This window comes from Saccopteryx leptura, chromosome 11, assembly GCF_036850995.1.
Source record: "Saccopteryx leptura isolate mSacLep1 chromosome 11, mSacLep1_pri_phased_curated, whole genome shotgun sequence".
NCBI lineage: Eukaryota > Metazoa > Chordata > Mammalia > Chiroptera > Emballonuridae > Saccopteryx > Saccopteryx leptura.
Window position 1 is genome coordinate 56,582,667 of NC_089513.1, and position 25,342 is coordinate 56,608,008.

Consider the following 25,342-nt stretch of genomic DNA (forward strand, 5'->3'; position numbering starts at 1 on the left):
CACAAATAGCCCTGTAGCATTTCTGCACATCTCCAGAAACACATCTTTGGTAATCTGTTCCCTACCTGTGCACCATTTGGGGGTCATCTGTGAAATGAGATTTTGTGTCCATTTGTTCATTCACTCATCAAACACATAGTGAGTACCCACCCCTATGAACCACTCTCTAGACCAGGGGTCCCCAAACTACGGCCCGCGGGCCACATGTGGCCCCCTGGGGCCATTTATCCAGCCCCCGCCGCACTTCCGGAAGGAGCACCTCTTTCATTGGGGGTCAGTGAGAGGAGCACATTGACCATCTCATTAGCCAAAAGCAGGCCCATAGTTCCCATTGAAATACTGGTCAGTTTGTTGATTTAAATTTACTTTTCTTTATTGTAAATATTGTATTTGTTCCGTTTTGTTTTTTTTACTTTAAAATAAGATATGTGCAGTGTGCATAGGGATTTGTTCATAGTTTTTTTTATAGTCTGGCCCTCCCAACGGTCTGAGGGACAGTGAATTGGCCCCCTGTGTAAAAAGTTTGGGGACCCCTGCTCTAGACTCTGGTCAAGAGTCAGGTAAAACCTGGTTCCTGCCCTCAAAAGAAGGAGACACATACACAGATATGTTCAGAATATAATTCTAGACAGGACCGGGACAGGCCTGGGTGCTGAGGGACCCACGGGAAGGTGTGGCTGTTCTGCTGGTGGTGCAGCAGTGATGTCACAGAGGAAATGAGAAGCTCAACCCTCGGTGGTCATCTTCAAATAAGAGTGCTTAAGCCCCACAGAGGGTGTACAGGGGTTCCTACTCAGAGACCTATAAACAGACACTTACCTCACTGAACCCCCAAAAGACAAGGGCCATCCCAGTCCCTACAGTGGTCACTTTCATTCAGGCACTCAGCAAATATTTGACCCCCACCATGTCTTTGGTTCTCACTACATGTGGCACATATGGCAGGAGCCAGAGCAGGCCAAGTTCTTGCCCTCATACAGCTAGCTGACAGCTCTGTTATCAGACCTACCACGCTGAAACTCTGCCCAGCCAGGCATTCATGAAAGTATCAACACACAGTGACATTTATTGTGATGCAACCTGAAAATGCTGGCACACACAAGCAGTTGCAAATAAAGCTGGTTTAAATCAGAGCCATCGCACCAGATGCCAAGGGTGACTGAGGACAGAGACATGCCCATGTCTGCAGTAGCCTGGGGCCAAGAGCGTTAACATGCTGACATTTGTCAAATATTGTGCTGCTGGAAGATGGCATTTTGTCAAAAATAGATAATTCACATGACTAAGCCATGTCTCCAGATCTTCCAGAAAATAAAATATACACACACTTTTTCCTGTCTCTATCACTACTTTCCAGTGCCTATTCTTTTATTAATTGTGCAGGTTAAGCCATCGTGGTATTTATAATTACTGGGTAACAGATAAGCAGTGCTTACACTAAGGTGTGTTTTAAGTTTCTATAAGCTTTTGATAATTCTAGCTATCTTGTTGGCAAAGCCAGATGATGAAGAGACACTCAATATCTCTGCCCCATTTTCTGGTTTAATTTTTAAAATATTATTAATTTCAACTCATAATTAATCAATATATTAATAATTAATATTATTAATGGAAATATTCATACTCTATTATGACTAATTTCTTCCTGTTCTTTTTTTTTTTTTTTTTTTTTTTTTTTGTATTTTTTCTGAAGCTGGAAACGGGGAGAGACAGTCAGACAGACTCCCACATGCGCCCGACCGGGATCCACCCTGCACGCCCACCAGGGGCGATGCTCTGCCCCTCCGGGGCGTCGCTCTGCCGCGACCAGAGCCACTCTAGCGCCTGGGACAGAGGCCAAGGAGCCATCCCCAGCGCCCGGGCCATCTTTGCTCCAATGGAGCCTTGGCTGCGGGAGGGGAAGAGAGAGACAGAGAGGAAGGAGAGGGGGGGGTGGAGAAGCAAATGGGCGCTTCTCCTATGTGCCCTGGCCGGGAATCAAACCCGGGTCCCCCGCATGCCAGGCCGACACTCTACCGCTGAGCCAACCGGCCAGGGCCTCTTCTGTTTTTCTAACCATCTCTTTGTCCACCCACCCATCCATCCGTCTGCCCTCCATTCATGCCTCATACCTGTTCATTCCTAGGCATGGGTTACAAAGAGATCCCCCTATGTCTTTTTCCAGGTCAGAATAAGAGATGATTTTGCAGGGAAAGAAAGGAAGAAGCTCTAGTGGGAAAGCTTGTATGAATAATAAAAGAACATTGATGTGACTTTGGAGAAGATGCTTTCTGAAAAGACCTGTCTGATAACAGATCTATGGTTCCCACAAGGGAAGAGCTTCTTGGTAACCTCCACCTGTGCATTAGCAGTCATCCCTCACCTAAGATGCTGTCTCCAGAGATCATGTCACCCCGAAGCCATGCTTCCCTCCTGAGTGAGCCAGCCCTTCTCTCAGGAAGTCATAGCCCTGAGCCAGGTGGGGCCCTACACTAAGCAGGTAGGAAAACCTTTCTCCTCCCTCCAAGGCTGTTTGTGGATTGTACACACCAGGATCTCCTGGGGTAGGAACCATGCTACTTTGGACCACTTACTTTCTCTCATATCCATGCAGCACAAAAGAAAGAGCAGTGAATAAAGCTCACACAGGTCCCCAGTGCCACTTGTTAGTCATAATACGTACAATTCTACATGGAACACAAGTGCACCAATAAGCCTACTCTCCTTCCAACTTCTGATCACATGCTCTTACTAAAGCACCCCAGGAATTATATTGTGCATGCATCTTAAAATGCCTGTGTGTAGTCTCCCTTTTCAATAAATCTAAGGAAACAATTATTATTATTATTATTATTATTATGTACTTATGTTGTCAGTGTGAAATCTAATCACATATCCACAATGTAGTCAAGACTCAGTCTATCGACAAATATTTGTTAACATTCAAGTCTCTTATCCAGGGATTTGGAGATGAGTAGAAACTCTGAGGATTTCTCAAGGAATTCCTCAGCATCCAAGAGAAAAGAAGAATTGTTTCATTCTAGCAGAGGGCACTACGGAAGCACAGAGAAGGGTGAACCTTTATTCCACCTCAAGGGTAGCAAATGCCAACAAAAATGAACCCCGTGAAATATGTACCACTGTCTCAGTTTGGTCCCTTTGGGGATGAGACTCTTGACTCAGGGCCTTTCTAATTCCTTCTTTCTAGATATTATAAAAATATTTAGCAACGTTCTTTCATTCAGAACTTTATGAAGATGGCAAAAGGATTTATTGAGACAGACTTAACTCACATTTAAATTAAAAAGTATTAAAATATAGCTTTTATGGCCCTGGCCGGTTGGCTCAGAGGTAGAGCGTCGGCCTGGCGTGCGGGGGACCGGAGTTCGATTCCCGGCCAGGGCACATAAGAGAAGCGCCCATTTGCTTCTCCACCCCCCCCCCTCCTTCCTCTCTGTCTCTCTCTTCCCCTCCCACAGCCAAGGCTCCATTGGAGCAAAGATGGCCCGGGCGCTGGGGATGGCTCCTTGGCCTCTGCCCCAGGCACTAGAGTGGCTCTGGTCGTGGCAGAGCGACGCCCCGGAGGGGCAGAGCATCGCCCCCTGGTGGGCAGAGCATCGCCCCTGGTGGGCGTGCCGGGTGGATCCCGGTCGGGCGCATGCGGGAGTCTGTCTGACTGTCTCTCCCCGTTTCCAGCTTCAGAAAAATACAAACAAAACAAAACAAAACAAAAAAAACGTAGCTTTTATATCAGAGTCAATGAGTGAATCAGAAATGCTGGTTGTAGATCACAGCCTCCTTCCCATTAAGGAGGTGGTGATGCCTCCCAGCCAGGATGGTGGGGAGCAGAGTCTAGTTCCAGCTCATTCTCTGCAGTGCTTCCCTGCCTGGGTTGCCAGCTCTCAGATTCCTCAGAGCCTTCTGCTGATGCAGCTACTGAAAGAACTGTCTGCCTCCATCAGTCTTCTTGAACGGCACGTGTCCCTTCCGTGGGCTCTGCTAGACATGGTCTTCAAAGCTACACACACTTTCCCAGCCCAAGTATCCTGCCTGGCTGTCCTGCCTGGTGTCACTGCTCTCTTTCAGGATCAGTGGTCTCGGTGAATTTGCCGCCTCTGGGCTGGAGCTGGAGCTATGAGAGAAGCAGCATTTCCATTTGGAACCTGATTCACAAACAGATCCCCCATTGCACAGATGCGAGGACAGCAGAATCGTTTCTGCATGTCCTAGAAACAAATAGATCTCCACGTAACTGAGTCACTTTACAATGTATATTGCATGGACTACAGAGGCTGGACAGAGAAAATGAAGAGCAAAGGAAGTAGTACCAAGAGAGAATCTGGAAGAAACTGGATGAGTTCTTGAGGTTGAAATGCAAACATAATGGGGAAAAGAGAGCTATGAATACAGGGTGGGGCAAAGGTAGGTTTACAGTTGTTCATATGGAAAATAATACAATAATTACTAAATAATAATACAAGGATAAACTCTGTGTTTCACATTCTCACAACTGTAAACCTACTTTTGCCCATGCTGTATTAGAATTGAGACTGGCTGTGAAGGACAGAGAACCCAAAAGAATAGTGTCTTAAACAAAATTGGGGATTATTTCCCTTCCACGGAAACAGGCAAGACAGGGTAGTGACGAAGGCCACACTCAGAAGGAATTCTGTAATGTCACTCTGTCATCTTCAGTATGAGGCAGGGGTCAGGAACCTATGGCTTACGAGCCAGATGTGGCGCTTTTGATGGCTGCATCTGGCTCGCAGACAAATCTTTAATAAAAAAAATAATGTTGAAAATATAAAACATTCTCATGTATTACAATCCATTCATTTCCTAGCTCATGTTCATGGTTGCGGGTGGCTGGAGCCAATCACAGCTGTCCTCCGGGACAACACCAAATTTTTATTGGATAATGCTTAACGTACACGGGTCGTTCGTTGTATGGCTCTCACGAAATTACATTTTAAAATATGTGGCGTTCATGGCTCTCTCAGCCAAAAAGTTTCCCGACCCCTGGTATGAGGGATTCTAATTTATGGTTGCTCAGCCCCAGTCATCAACATCCTTATTCTACCCAGAAAGAAGGAGGAAGGACTATAGGATGGATAGAGCCTTTGAGGATGGCTCTCAGAAGTTGCCATGTGTCCCTTCTGCTTACATCCTATCAAACTATTATTTAGTCACATTGCCACACCTGGTCGGGAGACTAGAAAATATAAGCTTTATTCTGAATAGCTGTCAGAATGGCAATTGAAAGCTTCCTCGCAGTCTCTGCAAATGGCCTGAGTAAAACACGAAGGCCTAAGACCTCAGAGACAGAACACTTCCACATGATAACACAATGAAGACTATGACCTCAGAAGTAGGTGGTTGAAAGGTAGTCAAGGTGAAGGTCATTGGCACACCGAAGTAACAAACAGTGAGGCTTATCTCGTGGATGGGTCATTAACAATGTGGGATGTCCTGTGGCAACAATGAACTGCCTGGAGACAAAAATGCTCCAACAGCTCTGGTCTACAGACTGAAGGATTGAAGCCCGGTCCCCAGCCTTACTCAGATATTTATTAGCCAGTACAAATAACTCAAGGAAACAGACAGAAGTTTTGAGGGGGGTGGGGTGAAGTAAAGGACAAGGAACATACTGACTTCTAACCTCTCTTCTGAGAGCACGGGGTCAAAGAGGCCCTGGACTCATCCGCTCAGGGCTTTCACCCTAGGATGTCTCTCTGCCTCTAATTGTTTGCCCTAACTCTGCATATTTTCATAGGTATTCCAACATATCCCCCTTTCTTGTGTTAGTAAAGATTAACACAGAGTAAGATGGTTAGGTGGTTGCAGTGGAAGGTGAAGGGCAAGCAGAGAGAGAAACAGGTTTTCAGATGTCACAGGCATGTCTGTATTTTGCAAAAGTTCTTTAGCATGCCTGGTTAGATGTTTCAAAGCGTCCCAGGTGATGTCAGGCGCTCCCTGAGTGCTTGGGAGTGAGTTAGGTGTCCTTCTCTTTTTTGAGTTCACTTCCGAAGGTGGATTCACTGTCAGCTGCTGGATCTCTGGAACTGGGCTGCTTTCTAGGAGCTGATGCCAACTCAGGATAAGGCTTCACGTTCCTTGCTGGTATCCAAAGAGGACCTGTTCATGACAAAATTGGAACATACCCTTGCCCCCAGGTTAGCAATTTGATTGGATTCTGCCACTTAGGGCCAGCTAATATATCCTGGTACAACACAAGAGGGTTAGGCCTTTGCTCAGCTGGTATAAAATGCTACTCAGCTGTAATAATTCCAGAAGAGGAAATGTTTAAAAACTAAAGAGTAAAAGCGAGCCTTATACAATTATTCTCATGGGATGAGTCTCTTCTCCTGACTCCGCCTTTTTTTTGTAGTTGGGGCTTAAGAATGCTTTCAGCCTGACCTGTGGTGGCGCAGTGGATAAAGCGTTGACCTGGAAATGCTGAGGTCACCGGTTCAAAACCCTGGGCTTGCCTGGTCAAGGCACATATGGGAGTTGATGCTTCCAGCTCCTCCCCCCCTTCTCTCTCTCTGTCTCTCCTCTCTCTCTCTCTCTGTCTCTCCCTCTCATCTCTAAAATGAATAAAAAATTAAAAAAAAAAAAGAGGCTTTTGAAGATGGCAGCGGAGTAGGCGGATGCACAGACGCCCAGCTCTCAATACCAAACTGGAATACAAATCAATTTAGGAAAAATCAGCATGAAAAACCAACACTGAACTGCAAGAACAGCTCTCAAAAACCAAGGAGCAAAGAGGAAGCCACAATAATCCTGGTAAGGAGTGCCTGAATCTCCTCTGCTTACAGGAACGGAAGGGGGGGGGGGGTGAGGCTGAGAGCCCAGAGAGGATTTCACAGAGGAAAAAGAGCAGAAACTACTGCTCACAGCCACTTACCTGGCGACCAGGGAGCAAGGTGGGTTGAAAAGACCAGCTTATCTCCCAAGTGGAAAGGACAAGGAGAGGGACAGACTGTGAGGGGCTAAGGTATGCAAGAAACAAAATAAAAAAGCTGACTCATTCATGCTGGAGGTGACCATAGCTGGGGGAGGGACTGAACCTTTCACAAAACAGAGCTGAAGTGCTTCCAGATCAGAGATCTCCGGACATCTATCCAGCTCCAATCAGCGCAACAAGACACAGCTGAAAACAAGAAGTGGGGAGGAGGGGCAGTAACTCAGGTCTCCATGGAGATCTGAGATACACCTCCCCCTACTGAAGCTGAGAAAAAACCCTGCCCCCAGTGAGATTAGTTGGTGGAAGAGACCTTCAGCGTCTCAGGTAACACCCACAGCATTCCTGGTTACAGTTTCAAGGAAGCCCCCTGCTGAGATCAGTTAACAAGACTATCACCTGTTAAGAAAACAAACAAATCAAGACTTCAAAGCTGCCCAAATCCGAAAGTGGATTACAAATAATAGCTGATACCAACCCAAGAAGACCTAGAAATAACACAACTGAAAACTTGAGGCAGACAACACCAAGCCTAGACTCAACCAACTCTACAAATAAAACACCATTATGAGAAGACAAAGGAGTGCAACCCAAATGAAACCACAAGAGACACCTTTGAGAGATGAGCTGAGTGATATGGAAATAATCAAACTTCCAGATGCGGAGTTCAAAATAATGATTGTAAGGATGCTTAGGGATCTTAGAACAACAATGGAGGGGAAGTTTGAAAACCTAAATAAAGAAATAGCAAGTATAAAAAAGGATATTGAAATATTAAAAAAGAATCAGTCAGAGATGACAAATACAATATCAGAAATGAAGACCACAATGGAAGGAATTAAAAACAGGATGGATACAGCTGAGGATCGAATCAGCGAGTTGGAGGACAACTGGAATGAAGGCATGAAAGCAGAGAAGAAAAGAGAAAAGAGACTCAAAAAGTCAGAGGAAACACTTAGAGAGCTCTGTGACAACATGAAGAGAAATAACATCCGCATCATAGGGGTTCCTGAAGAAGAAGAAAAAGAACAAGGGATAGAGACTTTGTTCAATCATATCATAACTGAAAACTTCCCTAAATTAATGCAAGAGAAACTCTCACAAGTCCAAGAAGCACAGAGGACTCCATTAAAGAGAAACCCAAAGAAACCTACACCAAGACACATCATAATTAAAATACCAAAGCTAAGCGATAAAGAGAAAATATTAAAAGCTGCAAGAGAAAAAAAGTTATCACCTACAAAGGAGCCCCCATAAGGATGACATCCGACTTCTCAACAGAAACACTTGAGGCCAGAAGGGAATGGCAAGAAATATTCAAAGTAATGCAGAACAAGAACCTACAACCAAGACTACTTTATCCAGCAAGGCTATCGTTTAAAATCGAAGGAGAAATAAAAAGCTTCCCAGACAAAAAACAACTCAAGGAATTCATTACAACCAAACCAACGCTGCAAGAAATGTTAAGGGGCCTGTTGTAAACAGATCAAAGTTGGAAAAGAATATAGCAAAAAAAGGAATACACCTTTAAAGAAGAAAATGGCAAAAAACAACTACATATCAATAATAACCTTAAATGTAAATGGATTAAATGATCCAATCAAAAGACATAGGGTAGCTGCGTGGATAAGAAAACAGGACCCATACATATGTTGTCTACAAGAGACACACCTTAGAACAAAAGACACACATAAGTTGAAGGTAAAAGGATGGAAAAAACATTTCATGCAAACGGAAATGAAAAAAAAAGCTGGGGTAGCAATACTTATATCAGACAAATTGGACTTTAAAACAAAGGATATAGTAAGAGATAAAGAAGGCCACTACATAATGATAAAGGGAGTAATCCAACAGGAAGATATAACTATTATAAATATCTATGCACCTAATATAGGAGCACCCAAATATATAAAGCAGACTTTGATGGATTTAAAGGGCGAGATCAACAGCAATACTATAATAGTAGGGGATTTCAATACCCCACTAACATCACTAGATAGATCCTCAAGAAAGAAAATTAACAAAGAAACAGCAGACTTATTGGAAACACTAGATCAACTCGATTTAATAGATATCTTCAGATCCTTTCACCCTAAAGCAGCAGAATATACATTCTTTTCAAGTGCTCATGGTACATTCTCTAGGATAGACCACATGTTAGGGCACAAAAGTGCTCTCAACAAATTTAAGAAGACTGAAATCATATCAAGCACTTTCTCCGATCACAATGGCATGAAACTAGAAATGAATCACAGCAGAAAAGCTCAAAAATTCTCAAACACATGGAAACTAAATAGCAGGGTATTAAATAATGAATGGATTAAGAATGAGATCAAAGAAGAAATTAAAAAATTCCTAGAAACGAATGACAATGAGCATACAACAACTCAAAATTTATGGGACACAGCGAAAGCAGTGCTGAGAGGGAAGTTCATAGCACTACAGGCACACTTTCAGAAGCTAGAAAAAGCTCAAATAAACAACTTAACCCTGCATCTAAAAGAATTAGAAAAAGAACAGCAAGTAAAGCCCAAATGTAGTAGAAGGAAGGAAATAATAAAGATCAGAGCAGAAATAAATGACATAGAGGCTAAAGAAACAATACAGAGGATCAATGAAACTAGGAGCTGGTTCTTTGAAAAGGTAAACAAGATTGATGAACCTTTAAGTAGACTCACCAAGAAAAAGAGAGAGAGGACTCAAATAAATAAAATTAGAAATGAGAGAGGAGAAATAACAACTGACACAACAGAAATACAAAATATTGTAAGAAAATACTATGAAGAACTGTATGCCAAAAAACTAGACAACCTAGATGAAATGGACAAATTCCTTGAAACATACAATCTTCCAAAAATCAATCTGGAAGAATCAGAAAACCTAAACAGACCAATTACAACAAATGAGATCGAAACAGTTATCAAAAAACTCCCAACAAAGAAAAGTCCAGGGCCCGATGGCTTCACAACGGAATTCTACCAAATATTCAAAGAAGAACTAATTCCTATCCTTCTCAAACTATTTCAAAAAATTCAAGAGGAAGGAAGACTTCCAAGCTCCTTTTATGAGGCGAGCATAATTCTGATTCCAAAACCAGGCAAAGACAACACAAAGAAAGAAAATTATAGGCCAATATCTCTGATGAATATAGATGCTAAAATCCTCAACAAAATATTAGCAAACCGGATCCAACAATATATGGAAAAAATCATACACCATGATCAAGTGGGATTTATTCTGGGGAGGCAAGGCTGGTACAATATTCGTAAATCAATCAATGTGATTCATCACATAAACAAAAAGAAGAAGAAAAACCATATGATAATTTCAATAGATGCAGAAAAAGCATTTGATAAAATCCAGCACCCATTCATGATCAAAACTCTCAGCAAAGTGGGAATACAGGGAACATACCTCAACATGATAAAAGCCATCTATGAGAAACCCACAGCCAACATCATACTCAATGGGAAAAAATTAAAAGCAATACCCTTAAGATCAGGAACAAGGCAGGGGTGCCCCCTTTCACCACTCTTATTTAATATAGTCCTGGAAGTCCTAGCCACAGCAATCAGACAAGAAGAAGAAATAAAAGGCATTCAAGTTGGAAAAGAAGAAGTAAAACTAACATTATTTGCAGATGATATGATATTGTATATAGAAAACCCTAAAGTCTCAGTCAAAAAACTACTGGACCTGATAAATAAATTCAGCAAAGTGGCAGGATATAAAATCAATACTCAGAAATCAGAAGCATTTTTATACACCAACAATGAACAGTCAGAAAGAGAAATTAAGGAAACAATCCCCTTCACAATTACAACCAAAAAAATAAAGTACCTAGGAGTAAACTTAACCAAGGAGACTAAAGACTTGTACTTGGAAAATTACAAAGCATTGATAAAAGAAATCAAGGAAGATACAAACAAGTGGAAGCATATACCGTGCTCATGGTTAGGAAGAATAAACATCATTAAAATGTCTATATTACCCAAAGCAATCTATAAATTCAATGCAATACCAATTAAAATACCAATGACATACTTCAAAGATATAGAACACATATTCCAAAAATTTATATGGAACCAAAAGAGGATACGAATAGCCTCAGCAATCTTAAAAAAGAAGAATAAAGTGGGAGGTATCACACTTCCTGATATCAAGTTATACTACAAGGCCGTTGTACTCAAAACAGCCTGGTACTGGCATAAGAACAGGCATATGGATCAATGGAACAGAACAGAGAACCCAGAAATAAACCCACAGTTCTATGGACAACTGATATTTGACAAAGGAGGTAAGGAAATACAATGGAGTAAAGACAGCCTCTTCAACAAATGGTGTTGGGAAAATTGGACAGCTACCTGCAAAAAAATGAAACTAGATCACCAGCTTACACCACTCACAAAAATAAACTCAAAATGGATAAAAGACTTAAATGTAGGCCGTGAAACCATAAGCATCTTAGAAGAAAACATAGGCAGTAAGCTCTCGGACATCTCTCGGAGCAATATATTTGCTGATTTATCTCCACGGGGAAGTGAAATAAAAGACAGGATAAACAAATGGGACTATATCAAACTAAAAAGTTTTGCACAGCTAAAGACAACAAGAACAGAATAAAAAGACAAACTACACAATGGGAGAACATATTTGACAATACGTCTGATAAGGGGTTAATAACCAAAATTTATAAAGAACTTGTAAAACTCAACACCAGGAAGACAAACAACCCAATCCAAAAATGGGCAAAAGAGATGAATAGACACTTCTCCAAAGAGGACATACAGATGGCCAATAGGCATATGAAAAAATGCTCAACATCACTAATCATTAGAGAAATGCAAATTAAAACCACAATGAGATATCACCTCACACCAGTCAGAATGGCGCTTATCAACAAAACAACACAGAATAAGTGCTGGCGAGGATGTGGAGAAAAGGGAACCCTCCTGCACTGCTGGTGGGAATGCAGACTGGTGCAGCCACTGTGGAAAACAGTATGGAGATTCCTCAAAAATCTGAAAATCGAACTGCCTTTTGACCCAGCTATCCCACTTTTAGGAATATACCCCAAGGACACCATAGAACGGCTCGAAAAGGAGAAATGCACCCCCATGTTTGTGGCAGCATTGTTCACAATAGCGAAGATCTGGAAACAGCCCAAGTGTCCGTCAGAGGACGAGTGGATTAAAAAGCTTTGGTACATATATACTATGGAATACTACTCAGCCATAAGAAATGATGACATCGGATCTTTTACAATAACATGGATGGACCTTGACAACATTATAAGGAGTGAAATAAGTAAATCAGAAAAAAAAAAAAAAAAACTAAGATGAATCCATACATAGAAGGGACATAAAAATGAGACTCAGAGACATGAACAAGAATGTGATGGCAACAGGGGCAGGAGGTTGGGGGAGGGGGAGGGGGTGAAGAAGGAGAGACGGGTTAGGGGAGGGGAGGGGCACAAAGAAAACCAGATAGAAGGTGACAGAAGACAATTTAACTTTGGGGGAGGGGTATACAGCACAATCAAATGTCAAAATAATCTAGAGATATTTTCTCTCAACATATGTACCCTGATTTATCAATGTCACTGCATTAAATTTAATAAAAAATAAAAAAAAAAGAATGCTTTCACTCCTTCTGTAACACCTGTAAGTTTGGGTGAATTTCTCAAACTCTTAAAGTCCCTAAAAATGTTCTAATGTCCCTTTTAATTTTCCTTTCAGAACAATCCTATTTCTAAAGTTCTTCCTCTTTTTTTTCTTTTCTCACCTTTTCCTACTTTCTCAGTTCCTTCTCTTTTTGTTTCTTCCCTCTGCACAAACCTTCTATAACCTGCACAAACCTTCTGCAACTTACACAAACCTTCTTCACAATTCAGAAATAACCAGCTTTCAGAACAATTTACTTTCATTTTACTTTCAAAAGTACTTACATACCTTATACCTTTTATCATTAAAACCATACAATTTCTTTCTAATTAATCAGAATTCTTAACTTCTAAAAACCTTAACTTTCAGTGACAAGCAAGTCAGTAATAAGCAATTTTAGACTGATACTTTTATGAACATATTACATGATCTTTAGAAATAGGTTCTTTCATTGGCAAATAAACACATTTTAGAAGACACAACAGACATACCAGGAACCTGTGTAAACCTAGTGAAAACAAACATATTTTTTGTTAAGAACTTCAAAAGACATTAATCAAATTTAAACTAGCAGTAATATCAAATGCTTTTCTAGACTACCTGGTTAAAATTTTTTTGACATGTTTATATTTTACAGTATTATCTATAATTGCAGAGAAGGCAAAACTTTATTTGTCCTTGGCAGCCTTCCAGGATGACTGAAGAGAAGGGAGGGATGAGCTATGGAGCCGCTTGGGTTTTAAAAGTATCTTTTTTTTTTTTCTTTACCTTGAGCTCCTGGCATGACCCTCCCACTTTTATAGCCTGCTTTGAATATAAAGGCACCCTGGACCCAAACCTAACATTCTAGACTTTTGTCATTTGAGGAAAAGGGCCAAAAGTCTCTACTTCTGTAGCTACTTCCTGCTGGTTAGAGTTGGTGAAATATCTAAGGGGGTGGGACTGGTCTGAGGTTCGGGCTAGGTGGTGAAAACAGTTTTTACAAGTCCTTTCCAACCCCAATGGGTCATTTCAAATCCCATCCCGATTGCTTCAACCATCCCCTTGGTGAAAGTGCTTTTTCAATTTTCTAAGTCTAAACTTCCCTCCTTCGGATACCAAGGGCACTGTTGTCTGATCGTGAGCAAGAGGGCAGTTAAATTCCAGTCTGACACCCCGCAGCTCAAAGTCCCTGTAGCTGTCATTTGAGACTCAGCTGCTCAGAGGAAAGGGAATTCCCTATGATGAAGGAGGGATGAAGAGAAAGAGGAATCCCCTGGCCTGCTCCCTAAAAGTGACCTAGCTGCAATCATTCAAGGGCTAGTCCCCTGCTGCTGGTGTCCCTTACCAAACGGGATGAGATGAGCGGACCTTGTTTTCCTTTGCTGGGCTTTGGGAGGTCGTTTCTTCTGGTTCCTTTTCATGGTGACAGTGAACTACCTGGAGACCAGATGGGATGCTCCAAGGGGCCAAGCGGAGGCAACAGCCCCCGTCCACAGACAGAAGGACTGAAGCCCCGCCCCCAGCCTTACTCAGATATTTATTAGCTAGTGCAAATAATTCAAGGAAACAGAAAGAAGAAGTTTTCACGGGGGTGAAGTAAAGGACAAGGGACATGCTGCCTTCTAATCTCTATTCTGAGAGCCTAACAATTCTGTTAGTGCATCTTACCCTGCTGTTTCGCTGTTTCCAGCTCAGGGTCAGGGAGCCCTGGACTCTCGTCCACTCAAGGGCTTTCACCCTAGGGTGACTCTCTGCCTCTAATTGTTTACCCTAACTTTGCATACTTTCATAGCATATCCCTACAGTGGAAGAGGAAGCCACCAAGGCTGGTTGAAGGAGTTAGGGGGAGAGGAAGATTCTAAGACCACTGATACAACTAGAGCTGCGTGGCAGACCTTACAGCCATGGGAACCATCAGCTGAAGCTTATTCTATAATCATTTCATCTAATTGTGTCACTAAATGTATACACGCACCTTAAGGAATCAGGAACCTTCTCTATTATCTCCCTTCTGATTTCTGAAGTACTGGAGACATTGAGCACAATAAGCAGAAGTTGAGCAAGCAAATCCCAAACACTTACTGGGTCTCAGAAGATAATCAGCTATGACCCCTTCCCCACAAAGCCTTCACAACCCAACATTAGACAAACAACACTCTTTCTGTTTCAGTGCTGCGTTTTGGTAAATTGCCCAGCTTAATAGACGACCCATTTGTTCTTTGATGATTGAAAATAGCCTAGAAAGAAAACAAGAAAAATAAAGAAGTCTTATGTGTTCAGTTACTGTAATCAACTGAGAATAGGCCCAGGCGTTACAGTGCAGCATCTGTCACTGCAAATAGCCAACTGGAAGGGGATTCGTCCTATATTCTTTACTAAGTAATAGAAAGAATTGCTGATTTGGAAAGAGAATAAGAGATGCAACTTTGTCCTCACTATGAAGATGGAAAGCAAACCACCAGCTTTCAGATCAACCTTTTACTTCAAAGGCAGCCATCTAAGCAGCTCGGTCCAGGGACTGGGTTCCCTGTCTGGCTGCCCACCTGACTCCATGCCGCACTTGTGATGCTGCCTCCAGTCGGGGCTTCATTCTAACTGGCTTCTCTCCTCCTCCATCTGCATCCTCTTGCCCCTCAGCAGCTTCCATCTGCTCGCTGTTAAAGTTTGGAAGACAAGCGGGTGAGGTTGGACAGCTGAGATGGAGCAGAACTCTGAAACGTTCTCATGCAAATCTAAACACAGATTCTAAAGTGACTGAGGTCGGGTCTCATTTGAGACTAATACAGCAATCGAAAAAGAGCCTTTCATTCCCGACAAGAAAAAGCTGAAGGAGTTTATCATTACCAAACCAATATTGCAAGAAATGTTAGAGAGACTTCTTTAAGAAGAAATTAAACATATATATATATAAATATATGAATAACGCAATATTGCAAAGAAAAATATTCTCACTGACAAAGGCAAACATAATCAAAGCAATGTATCAACTAACAGTAAAACTAGTACCAAGGTAAAAAGGCCAAAGTAGAAAGATCCAGTGTAATTACAACGGTTAATAAGGGCTACACACAAACATGCAAACAAAAGACATAAAAACTAATGACAAAGATATAAATGTGGAAGGGATGAGTAAAAATGTTAATGATTTGAGAATGTGTTTGAACTGAAGCAACTACAAAATTAAAATAAACTGCTATAGCTTAGTATTTATGAACCACACACCAAAAATCTAAAAGAGATATACAAGAAATAAAGAGAAAGAAATCCAAACACAACACCACAGAAAGTTATCAATATACAAGAGAAGAGAGCAAGAAAATGAGAAAAGGAACAGAGAACTACAAAAACAATCAGAAAATAATGATTAAAACGCCAATAACTACACACCTATCAACAATTAAATGTAAATGAATTAAATGTCCCAATCAAAAGAAGAATAGATAAAGGAGATGTGGAATATTATAATATTTCAATATATAATGGAATATTACCCAGTCATAAAAAAGAATAAAATCTTACCATTTGTAACAACATGGATGGATCTAGAAGGTATTATAGTAAATGAAATAAGTCAGACAGAGAAAGATAAATACCATATGATCTCACTTATATGTGTAATGCCAGTGGCCAAGGCCAGGCAGGTTCACACTGGATTCAGGCAGATGGTAGAGGAAGTGCAGAGCCAGAAAGTGGTGCATTCCCATTTAATACATTCTTGCAACAGTGGGCGAGCAAACAGGCTGGGGCATACCATTTCTCACGAGAGCAGGCAAATGAACGGCAAAATAGCCACTCACAGTGGCAAGCAAGCAATCCTCCCTGAAGGAAAGCATGATATCCTTACACAGACTATACGTGTGTGGCTCTGTCCCCTGCTCACACCCTCATCACGCAAAATACAAGCAAGCAAGCCCAACACAGCTGTTTTCTCAACAATGTGAAATCTAAAAAACAAAGTAAATGAATAAACAAAACAGAAACAACTCATAGGTACAGAGAACAAACTGATAATTGCCAGCTAGGAGGAGGTTTGGCAGCTGGGTAATAAAAGGTGAAGGCATTAAGAAGTACAAATTGGCCTGACCTGTGGTGGCGCAGTGGATAAAGTGTCGACCTGGAACGCTGAGGTCGCCGGTTCAAAACCCTAGCTTTGCCTGGTCAAGGCACATATGGGAGTTGATGCTTCCTGCTCCTCCCCCTTCTCTCCCTCTCTGTCTCTCTCTCTCTCTCTCTCTTTCTCTCCTCTCTAAAATGAATAAATAGCCTGACCTGTGATGGTGCAGTGGATAAAGTGTCGACCTGGAAATGCTGAGGTCGCCGTTTTGAAACCCTGGGCTTGCCTGGTCAAGGTACATATGGGAGTTGATGCTTCCAGCTCCTCCCCCCCTTCTCTCTCTGTCTCTCCTTTCTCTCTCTCTGTCTCTCCCTCTCCTCTCTGAAAAAAATGAATAAATAAATAAAAAATTAAAAAAAATAAAATGAATAAATAAAATCTTAAAAATAAATAAGTAAATAAAATTTTTTTAAAAAGTACAAATTGATAGTTATAGAATAGTCGTGGGGATATAAAGTACAGCATAGGGAATATAGTCATTAATAGTGTAATAAGTATGTATAATGTCAGATTGGGGCAAGATTTATCTGGGCATCACTTCATAGGTTATATAAATATCTAACCACTCTGCTGTACACCTGAAACTAATATAATATTGAATGGCAACTGCAATTGAAAAAAAATTGTTTTAATTAAAAGAAAAAGGAGAAGAGCCTTTCAATGTTTACATGGTACTAAAGATTGCTTTAGCAGTCTTTTCCCTGGAAACCCTTGATTAAGAAGACCCCGCCCCCTTCTTTTTTTTTTTAATGTGAGAATTGTAAGTGTATATTTCAACCTAATATCAGTAACAGGAAGCAATCTTTAAATTATCCTGTGGTTACACTTCAAAGCAAACTCTTGATTTCTTTTCTTTTTGAGCAACAAAATATAGATACAAGATAAAAAATAATAAAATAATACTCATGTATCTACTACTTAAAAAGAATGCTTAACATTTGTTAACATTTATATATTGTATCAATTACATTGATCTCTCTTATTCCCATTAATAATGTTCTACAAAGTTGCCCTGAACCCTTAAATAGTGCATACTGAATCCTTGCTCCAAGAGGAAGTATGGTTAGGTGGCCAGGAGCCTCTGGTGTGTGTATCCATAAACAGAATGTGATATGGTTCTATAGGGTTTATACATTTTTTGCATAAATGTTATACCGTTTCAATATTCTGCACCTTGCTTTATCCACTTAACAGTATGTTTTCAATATCTATTTATTTGGAAACATAAAGATCTAATTTAATTAATGAAATTTTCTAGCCCTGGTCAGTTGGCTCAGTGGTAGAGTATTGGTCCAGCATGTGGAAGTCAGGGCACACAGAAGAAGTAACCATCTGCTTCCACCCCTAGCCCTCCCTCTTCTCTCCCTTTTCTCTCTCTCTTCTCCTCCCACAGCCATGGCTCGAAAAGTTTGAGCAAGTTGGCCCCCAGGCACTGTGGATGGCTCCATGGCCTTGCCTCTAGCATTAAAATAGCTAGGTTGCCAAGTGGGAGGCAGCTGTGTTAGACTTGCTTGCTGGTTTACCGGCTGCAAGCACTTTGCCTGATTGGTATGTGAGTGTGTAGCTGCGCCATGTGTGTATGGCCTATGTAAGGCTATGGCTGCTTACACTCAGGGATTGTGGATGGCAGATTGCCTGCCTGCCACTGTAAGGAGCCATTTTGCTGTTTCTTTGACTGAGAAGCAGTTTTCCCCTGCCTGCGTGCTTGTCCGCCATTGTGAGACTTTATTAAATCAATGGCCCAACGCTTCTCGGCTCCACAGTTTCTCTACCATCTGCAGGAATCCAATGTGGACCAGCCTGGCCTCAGCCACTGGCATTACACCAGGCAATGGAGCAGCACCTGAGATGGGTAGAGTATTGCCCGGCAAGGGTCTTGCCAGTTGGATCCTGGTTGGGGCACATGCGCAAGTCTTGTCTCTCTGCCTCCCTGCCTCACTTTATAAAAAAAGAAAAAAAGAAACTTCCGTAAATAATTCAAGACTCAGTAATTAGATATCAGTCATTTGTGGTTTTAGGCACTTCCATTGAAAAGCTATTATTCATTCTACTCTAGAAGAATTGTCTCAAAAAACAAATTTGGTCATATTATTTCTTTGTGAAAACTCTCTTGAGTGTATGACATAGAATATAATCAAATCTCCTCAGTACGTCAAGGTCGTCTTCAATCTGACCCCAGGACAACTTCTCTGGTATCATCCCCCATCACTCAACCCCACGCAATCAATGCTGTGATGCACCTCATTTTCATGTCTTCAGCCCTTGCAAATACTAATCGCTCTGCCAGGTAAATTATTCCCTTCTTTGTTTGTCTGGAAATCTCCTAGACAACCTTCAAATCCAACTCAAATGTCATCTTCAGAGGCAGATATACTGTGAAGCCAATGATATTTAAGCTCCCAGCCTTGCAAGGGGAGGGTTTTAGCAACTTGACATTTGTTGTTTTTTGTAAAATGACAGCATTAAGTATTTTTTATTAAAGGGATAACCAAACCGTGTAACTTTCAGACATTTCCAAGCTTGGGCCTACCCCTATTCATTATTCTAGTGAAACTTTCATGAGCTCCCTAAAGGGAAGCCCGCTGGGGTCCAATAGCACATTATGCTTAACATCTAATATTTCATGCATTGTAGCATGTAGCACGGCTTATCAACTCACCTCTGATTTGACATCTGTCTCAATAGTAGGTATTTAAAAAGCACTTGTTAAATGTAAATGATGAAAATATAAACAGAAGTATGCATTTATTTGCTACTTATTCTACTGTTTTCAGACTTGGCCATTTTCATCTTTAGAAGGAGCTTTCCAACCTCCGGTCCACTATACACCAGCAGACAGAAGGGAACAGAGGGGTTGTGTGAAAGCCAGAGGAGAAGAAGGATTTCAGGAGGGCTGTGGGAGGCAAGTGAAGCCAAGTCACAAAGGTAGGGGAGTCAATCATGTAGAAATGAGATGGAGAGTTTAATTAGGGAAGGAGACAAAAACATGAGCCTATAATCTGGAAAGAGTTCATGTTTTAGGTGGTGTGAGTGGTTTCGTTTTTTGTTTTGTTTTTTTTTTAAGTGGGAAAGTGTAGTGTACATCAAATGGGAGATATAAAAATAATAGGCTTTTAGTTACAGTTGGGTAAATTAAATTTGCTACCGCAGCTAATCTGGCAACTAGGACACGCTGTTTTTCTCTGCAAGGACCTCTCCAGCCAGCCTTCCCTCATCCTCCAGGACCTTCCCTCATCCTCCAGGACCTTCCCTCCTCCTCCAGGAGCCAGCTCCCAGTCATTTCTCTGAAGCCACTTCCCTTCCCACTGCCCTGATGTCATTGCTCCCTCAGTTCTTCAACCCAAGCTGTGACCACATGTAACTACAAATGCATGTTGTTTTACTTGTTTTAAACATCTGAGTAACTACTGACCTGTGCATATACAGAGAAACTGTTTCTTACATTTTCATCTGATACTCCCAAGTTTTTCCACAATTAACTACTCATTAGAAAAATGTTAGTATTTTATATTTCAAGTCATCTTTTTCTTCCATGTTCCCAAGATTGAGCTAGTTCCGGAAAAATATGGCATTGTTAGGCTGGTAAGAGGCAAGGAAGCAGGCGAAAGCAAAAGGCAGAAACAAAACGCATTTGAAAGCCTTTCCCATGGGAAAGAACGTCACGTTTGAAAACAGATGCCTTCATTGTTTCCTCGGTTTGAGCATAAGTTACTTGCTCTGTAAAATTACAGTTGAAACTAGTGTTGCAGAACAAGTGACTCCTTCCCCTCCTGTTGAAGTTCCCACTCTTTGGAGTGAGCTCAAATAAAATCTGAGCTCACTCAAAATTTAAACAGTGAATGCAGCAACCAAAATGTCACTGGGTTAGAGGAATAAATGAATAATTTAGCTCACTGAAAGGTAACATTTAGAAAAAAAAAAAAAACAGATTTGCCACTTCCAGGAGGTAGAGACAGTTTGAAATAAAATGATTCCCTTTCTTCAGTTAAAAATAAGTAAGTAAATTGACTCTAGGATCTGTATGTCCACCTCCCAGACTCCCCCTCCGAGTGGGAGAGTGGGGTTCAGACCTGAGGGTCAAAGAACTGTCTGACCACCCGGACATTACAGAATCGTCATTTTATTTCAGTTCATCCAGCAGCACTTTCAGAACTCGTGCCAAGCCACGCCCTGGCTGGGTGCTGAGAACTCAGAGATGCAAACTCCGTCACTGCCCTTGAGGGACTCGCTATCTGCTGGAGCCGCTATCTGCTGGGGCGGCTGGGAAAGGCAGGGCTCCTGCAGCACAGGAGAGTGTACCAGAACTGTCCCGGGACAGTGGAACCCTGTCCACTGGAGGCCCAGTGCCCTCAGCTTCTGTTAGTGTGCGGGTGTCATTTGGCAGAACACGGAGATAACCGGCTGTTTATTGAAGAAAGGCCTGGGATCTGAGACAGTGACTGTCAGGGAACAAACTTGGGGAACAGGGACTGGACCCCACAAGGACAGCCATGCTCCTATATCCCATGGTGATTACATGGGTGGTGCCTCTCTGCCCAGGATGTCGTCCTCTCCTTGGTCCATGTGGGAGCTGCGGCTCCTCCCTGAGAGGAGACAGTGACCTAAGCTTAACTTCCCAGGGCTGCCCAGGCCCTGGCTCCTCCCCTAGGCTGGCTTCTCCTGTTTGCAGCGATTGTCATGCATACCAGCAAGAGACACATCCTGTTGTCCCTGCTGCTCGTCTGATACTCTACATGCTCAGTTAGCAGACGGCAAAGCCCACCTTTTATCTCCTGAGCACGTGCAAACCCTGACAAGCAAGGCAGTCAGCAAATGTTTGTGAAAACGAAGGAGACAGAGCTCCCCTTCACCCAGCAGGGGAGCACAGCTCCGACACAACGACAAAAAGCCAGCTCTAAAATACCGATCAACCCCTACTCTGAGCCCATCAGAGAAGTGAGGCCATAAGCCGATAAAGTGAACAGAATTCCAAAGGTGACAGCCCCTCTGAGGAAGGACGGGACTCTGCCGATTCACTGGCGCGGAAGTGGAGGAACACGTGGCTGCTCCGAAAGCAGGCAGGATGGAAACAGCTAACATGTTATCCAGGCCGTAGGTCTGCGGCCTAAGTGTGACCATTTACAGTACCCAGAAGCCTCAGGCGCGCACGCGAGCTTTCTGGGGTCCCCACCACGCATCGCAGGAAAGACTGGGGCCAGGCAAAGACCCCCCACTCACACGGGGATGAACCTGCAGGACCGAGGAGCCGTCTCCCCACAGCAGCCTAACAGAGCAGCAGGCCACAGCGGTCCAGGAGGTGGGCACGGGCAGGGAACAGGGGCTCGTCCGGGGCACACAGGGTTTCCGGGGCCCGGGGTGGAGGAGGAGCACTGAGGAAGTCCTGTGACACCACGGTCCCCCCGTGGGCAGAGTGTTAGCAGCCCAGGCCGGAGAGAATGAAATGCCCCACCTACCCTGAGGGTCACCAGCGTTGCCACACACCCAAACCAGTCCCACTCACCGCCCCAGTAAGGGGTGTGCCCACTGCCCGTCCCCTGGCGGCTCTCCACAGCCAGATCCCCGCAGCTCTCCCCTCTCTGGCTTTCCCGCCTTGGAAATTCTAGCTGCCTTGACCCCGCCCCCCAAATCCTCTCCCCTGACTCTCAGACTCAGGGACACCATTAGGCGCTGTTCGGGTCCCCTCCTCACGCGGCATGACTCTGCAGGCTTTCGGCTGAAGCCGCTGTGGAGCTCAGGCCCTGGTCTCCCCACTCTCAGGATGACTTTCCTGCCTGTTGTCCAATGTCAAAACCATCGTTTCTTAGATTTTTGTCCGGCGGTTAGCATTTTCTAGCTCAGTGGTAAATCTGGGCTCCGTTACTCTATCTTTGCCAGAAGCCAAAGTTTATTTGATTTCCCAGCAAGGGTGTCAGAGCCATACACTAGAAAATGAAGAGCCTTTTCATCCAACATGTACAAACAATCGGACACTCACATGGAAAAGAGAAACCTCAATGCCTGCCTCCCATTAAGCAAGAAATATTACTTGAGATGGGACATTTCAATGGAAAAGTTATCGTAGATGTAATAAAGCTTTTAAGGGAAAACATACGTCTTTATGAGTGAGAGGAGGGAAACATTTCTTAGAAAATAGTGACTTTAAAAAAAAGAATAAATGAGCTTCATCAAAACTAAAAACTTTTGCTCATCAAACAACTATTAAAGAAATGAATAGACAAGCTGGAGACTTAGATGAAATAGTCATATAACTAAAGACTATTATCTAGAATAAATAAAGAACTCTTATAACTCAATAATAAAAGGACAAACCAGTTTTTAAAATAGTCAAGAATATGATCAGGTACTTGACAAGGAAAGTATACAAATGGCCAATAAGCATATTAAAAATAGCTCAATACCATTGGTCATCAGAAAGATGCAAATTATTAAAACCATTAAAGAGACCCTTACACAGTTATCAGATTGGCTAAAATTAAAACACTAACACCAAATGTTAGTGAGAAAGTGAAGCAACTCGAGCTCATATATTGTTGAGTTGTATATAGTGGTATCTGGCAGTTTCTTGTAAGATTAAACATACGTGGACCCCATAGCCCACCAACTCCATCTAAGTTTTATCTAAGTGAAATGAAACACATGCACACAAAAGGCTTATGAAAGAGCGCTCATATTTATAATATCCCAAACTGGAACCCCCCAGTGTGCATCAGTGGAAGATGGATATATATACAAACGGCAGTATTTTCATGCAATGTGATAATTCTCAGCAAAAAAAAATAAAGAACGAAATACTGATACACAGAACAACATGAATCTCAAAAATATCATGTTAAGTGAAAGAAGCCAGACCACAAAGAGTATTGTCTACACATACTGCACAATTCCTTTATTTGAAATTCAAGAATATGCAAAACTGGCCCTGGCCGGTTGGCTCAGTGGTAGAGCGTCGGCCTGGCGTGCAGGAGTCCCGGGTTCGATTCCCGGCCAGGGCACACAGGAGAAGTGCCCATCTGCTTCTCCACCCCTCCCCCTCTCCTTCCTCTCTGTCTCTCTCTTCCCCTCCCACAGCCGAGGCTCCATTGGAGCAAAGATTGCCCGGGAGCTGAGGATGGCTCTGTGGCCTCTGCCTCAGGCGCTAGAATGGCTCTGATTGCGGCAGAGCGACGCCCCAGGATGGGCGGAGCATCGCTCCCTGGTGGGCATGCTGGGTGGATCCCGGTCAGGCGCATGCAGGAGTCTGTCTGACTGCCTCCCCGTTTCCAACTTCGAAAAAATAAATAAATAAATAAATAAATAAATAAATAAATAAATAAATAAATAAATAAATAAATAAAGAATATGCAAAACTTTAAGTGTAGGCCAAACTACTATATGAAAAAAAGAGAAGTATTCATTTAAAAAAAAGAAAGAAAGAAAGAAAGCAAACTGTTTTATCATAGAAAAAGAAAAATCAGATAGGTGGTGCCTCTGGGAGGGAGGGGCTGGAAATGAACTGGAGAAGGGCCTGAGCGAACTTTCTGGGCTGCGTGACTGCTCTGACCTTGGAAGTGGCACTTCCAGTTACACAGCTTTAGGCAGTTACCAAAACTCAACAAATGACAACCTTAAAATAGTGTAAAATTTTACCTCAAAAGAAAAACATAAAAGCATCTAAAATTGTAAATGTATTAATGAATGAAAAGATGAATAAACAAATAGATAAATATGTGATAAAACAAGGAGAGTAAAACATTAATGTTATAGCAGAGTCTAGGTGGTAATTAGATGGGTGATCACTATAAAACTCCTTCAGCTTTTTTTTTTTTTTTTTTTTTTTTTTAATTTTTAAATGCGTTCACATTGATCAATAAGAGTATATAGGTTTCAGCTTTTCTTTATGCCTGAACATTTCATAATGTAAATTGGTGGGGACATTTTCGTTAAATGAGTCAGGCAAGCTGCTAGTCTTAGCCAGAGTGCTAGGGCAGAGCCTCAGCTCCTGTGCTACAGGGCCAGGTATATCAGCACAGGAGAATGGCAGCTGGAGCTGTCGTTCATGGGCCACTCACTGTGCAAGGCCCTGAACAGAGCTCTTCTCAAAAATCAGCTGTTTTAAGCCACCCAACAAACCCATTTTACAGTCAAGACAGTAAATTAAGAGGACCCCTGTAACTCATCCAAAGTCCCATCTCACAGCTCGTAAGGAGTTGAGCCAAGTTTGGAGCTGGCCTGTCAGATGCCAGGGCTCATCCAGCAGGTATCTCTCCTCTGCGACCTCCAGAGGGAAGACTGCTAATTCAAACCAGCATTCCCAGTTAGGACAGGGCTGAAGCCAAGATGATCTGATGAGTCATCAAAGTATTAGAGTGCTTTAATTTTCTTCTGATTGGGCGAAGGCTGAACTCCAGAGCCTGAGGTCCTGCAAGGTAAGCTCTAATTAGGGCAGGAACCATCTCTCTCTCCCTCTCTCTCTCTCTCTCTCCCTCTCTCTCTCCCTCTCTCTCTAAGTGACAAATGAAGTTCATTTTCTCCACTGAAATTCATTTTATGGTGTATTCCATTGTCCTAGTAAAACTTGAGTGAGGAAATAAAAACAAATGTTAAAACAGGAATGTGATATTTTGCTGATCCGGATGGCTTCCAGTAACTTTTGTTTTAAGT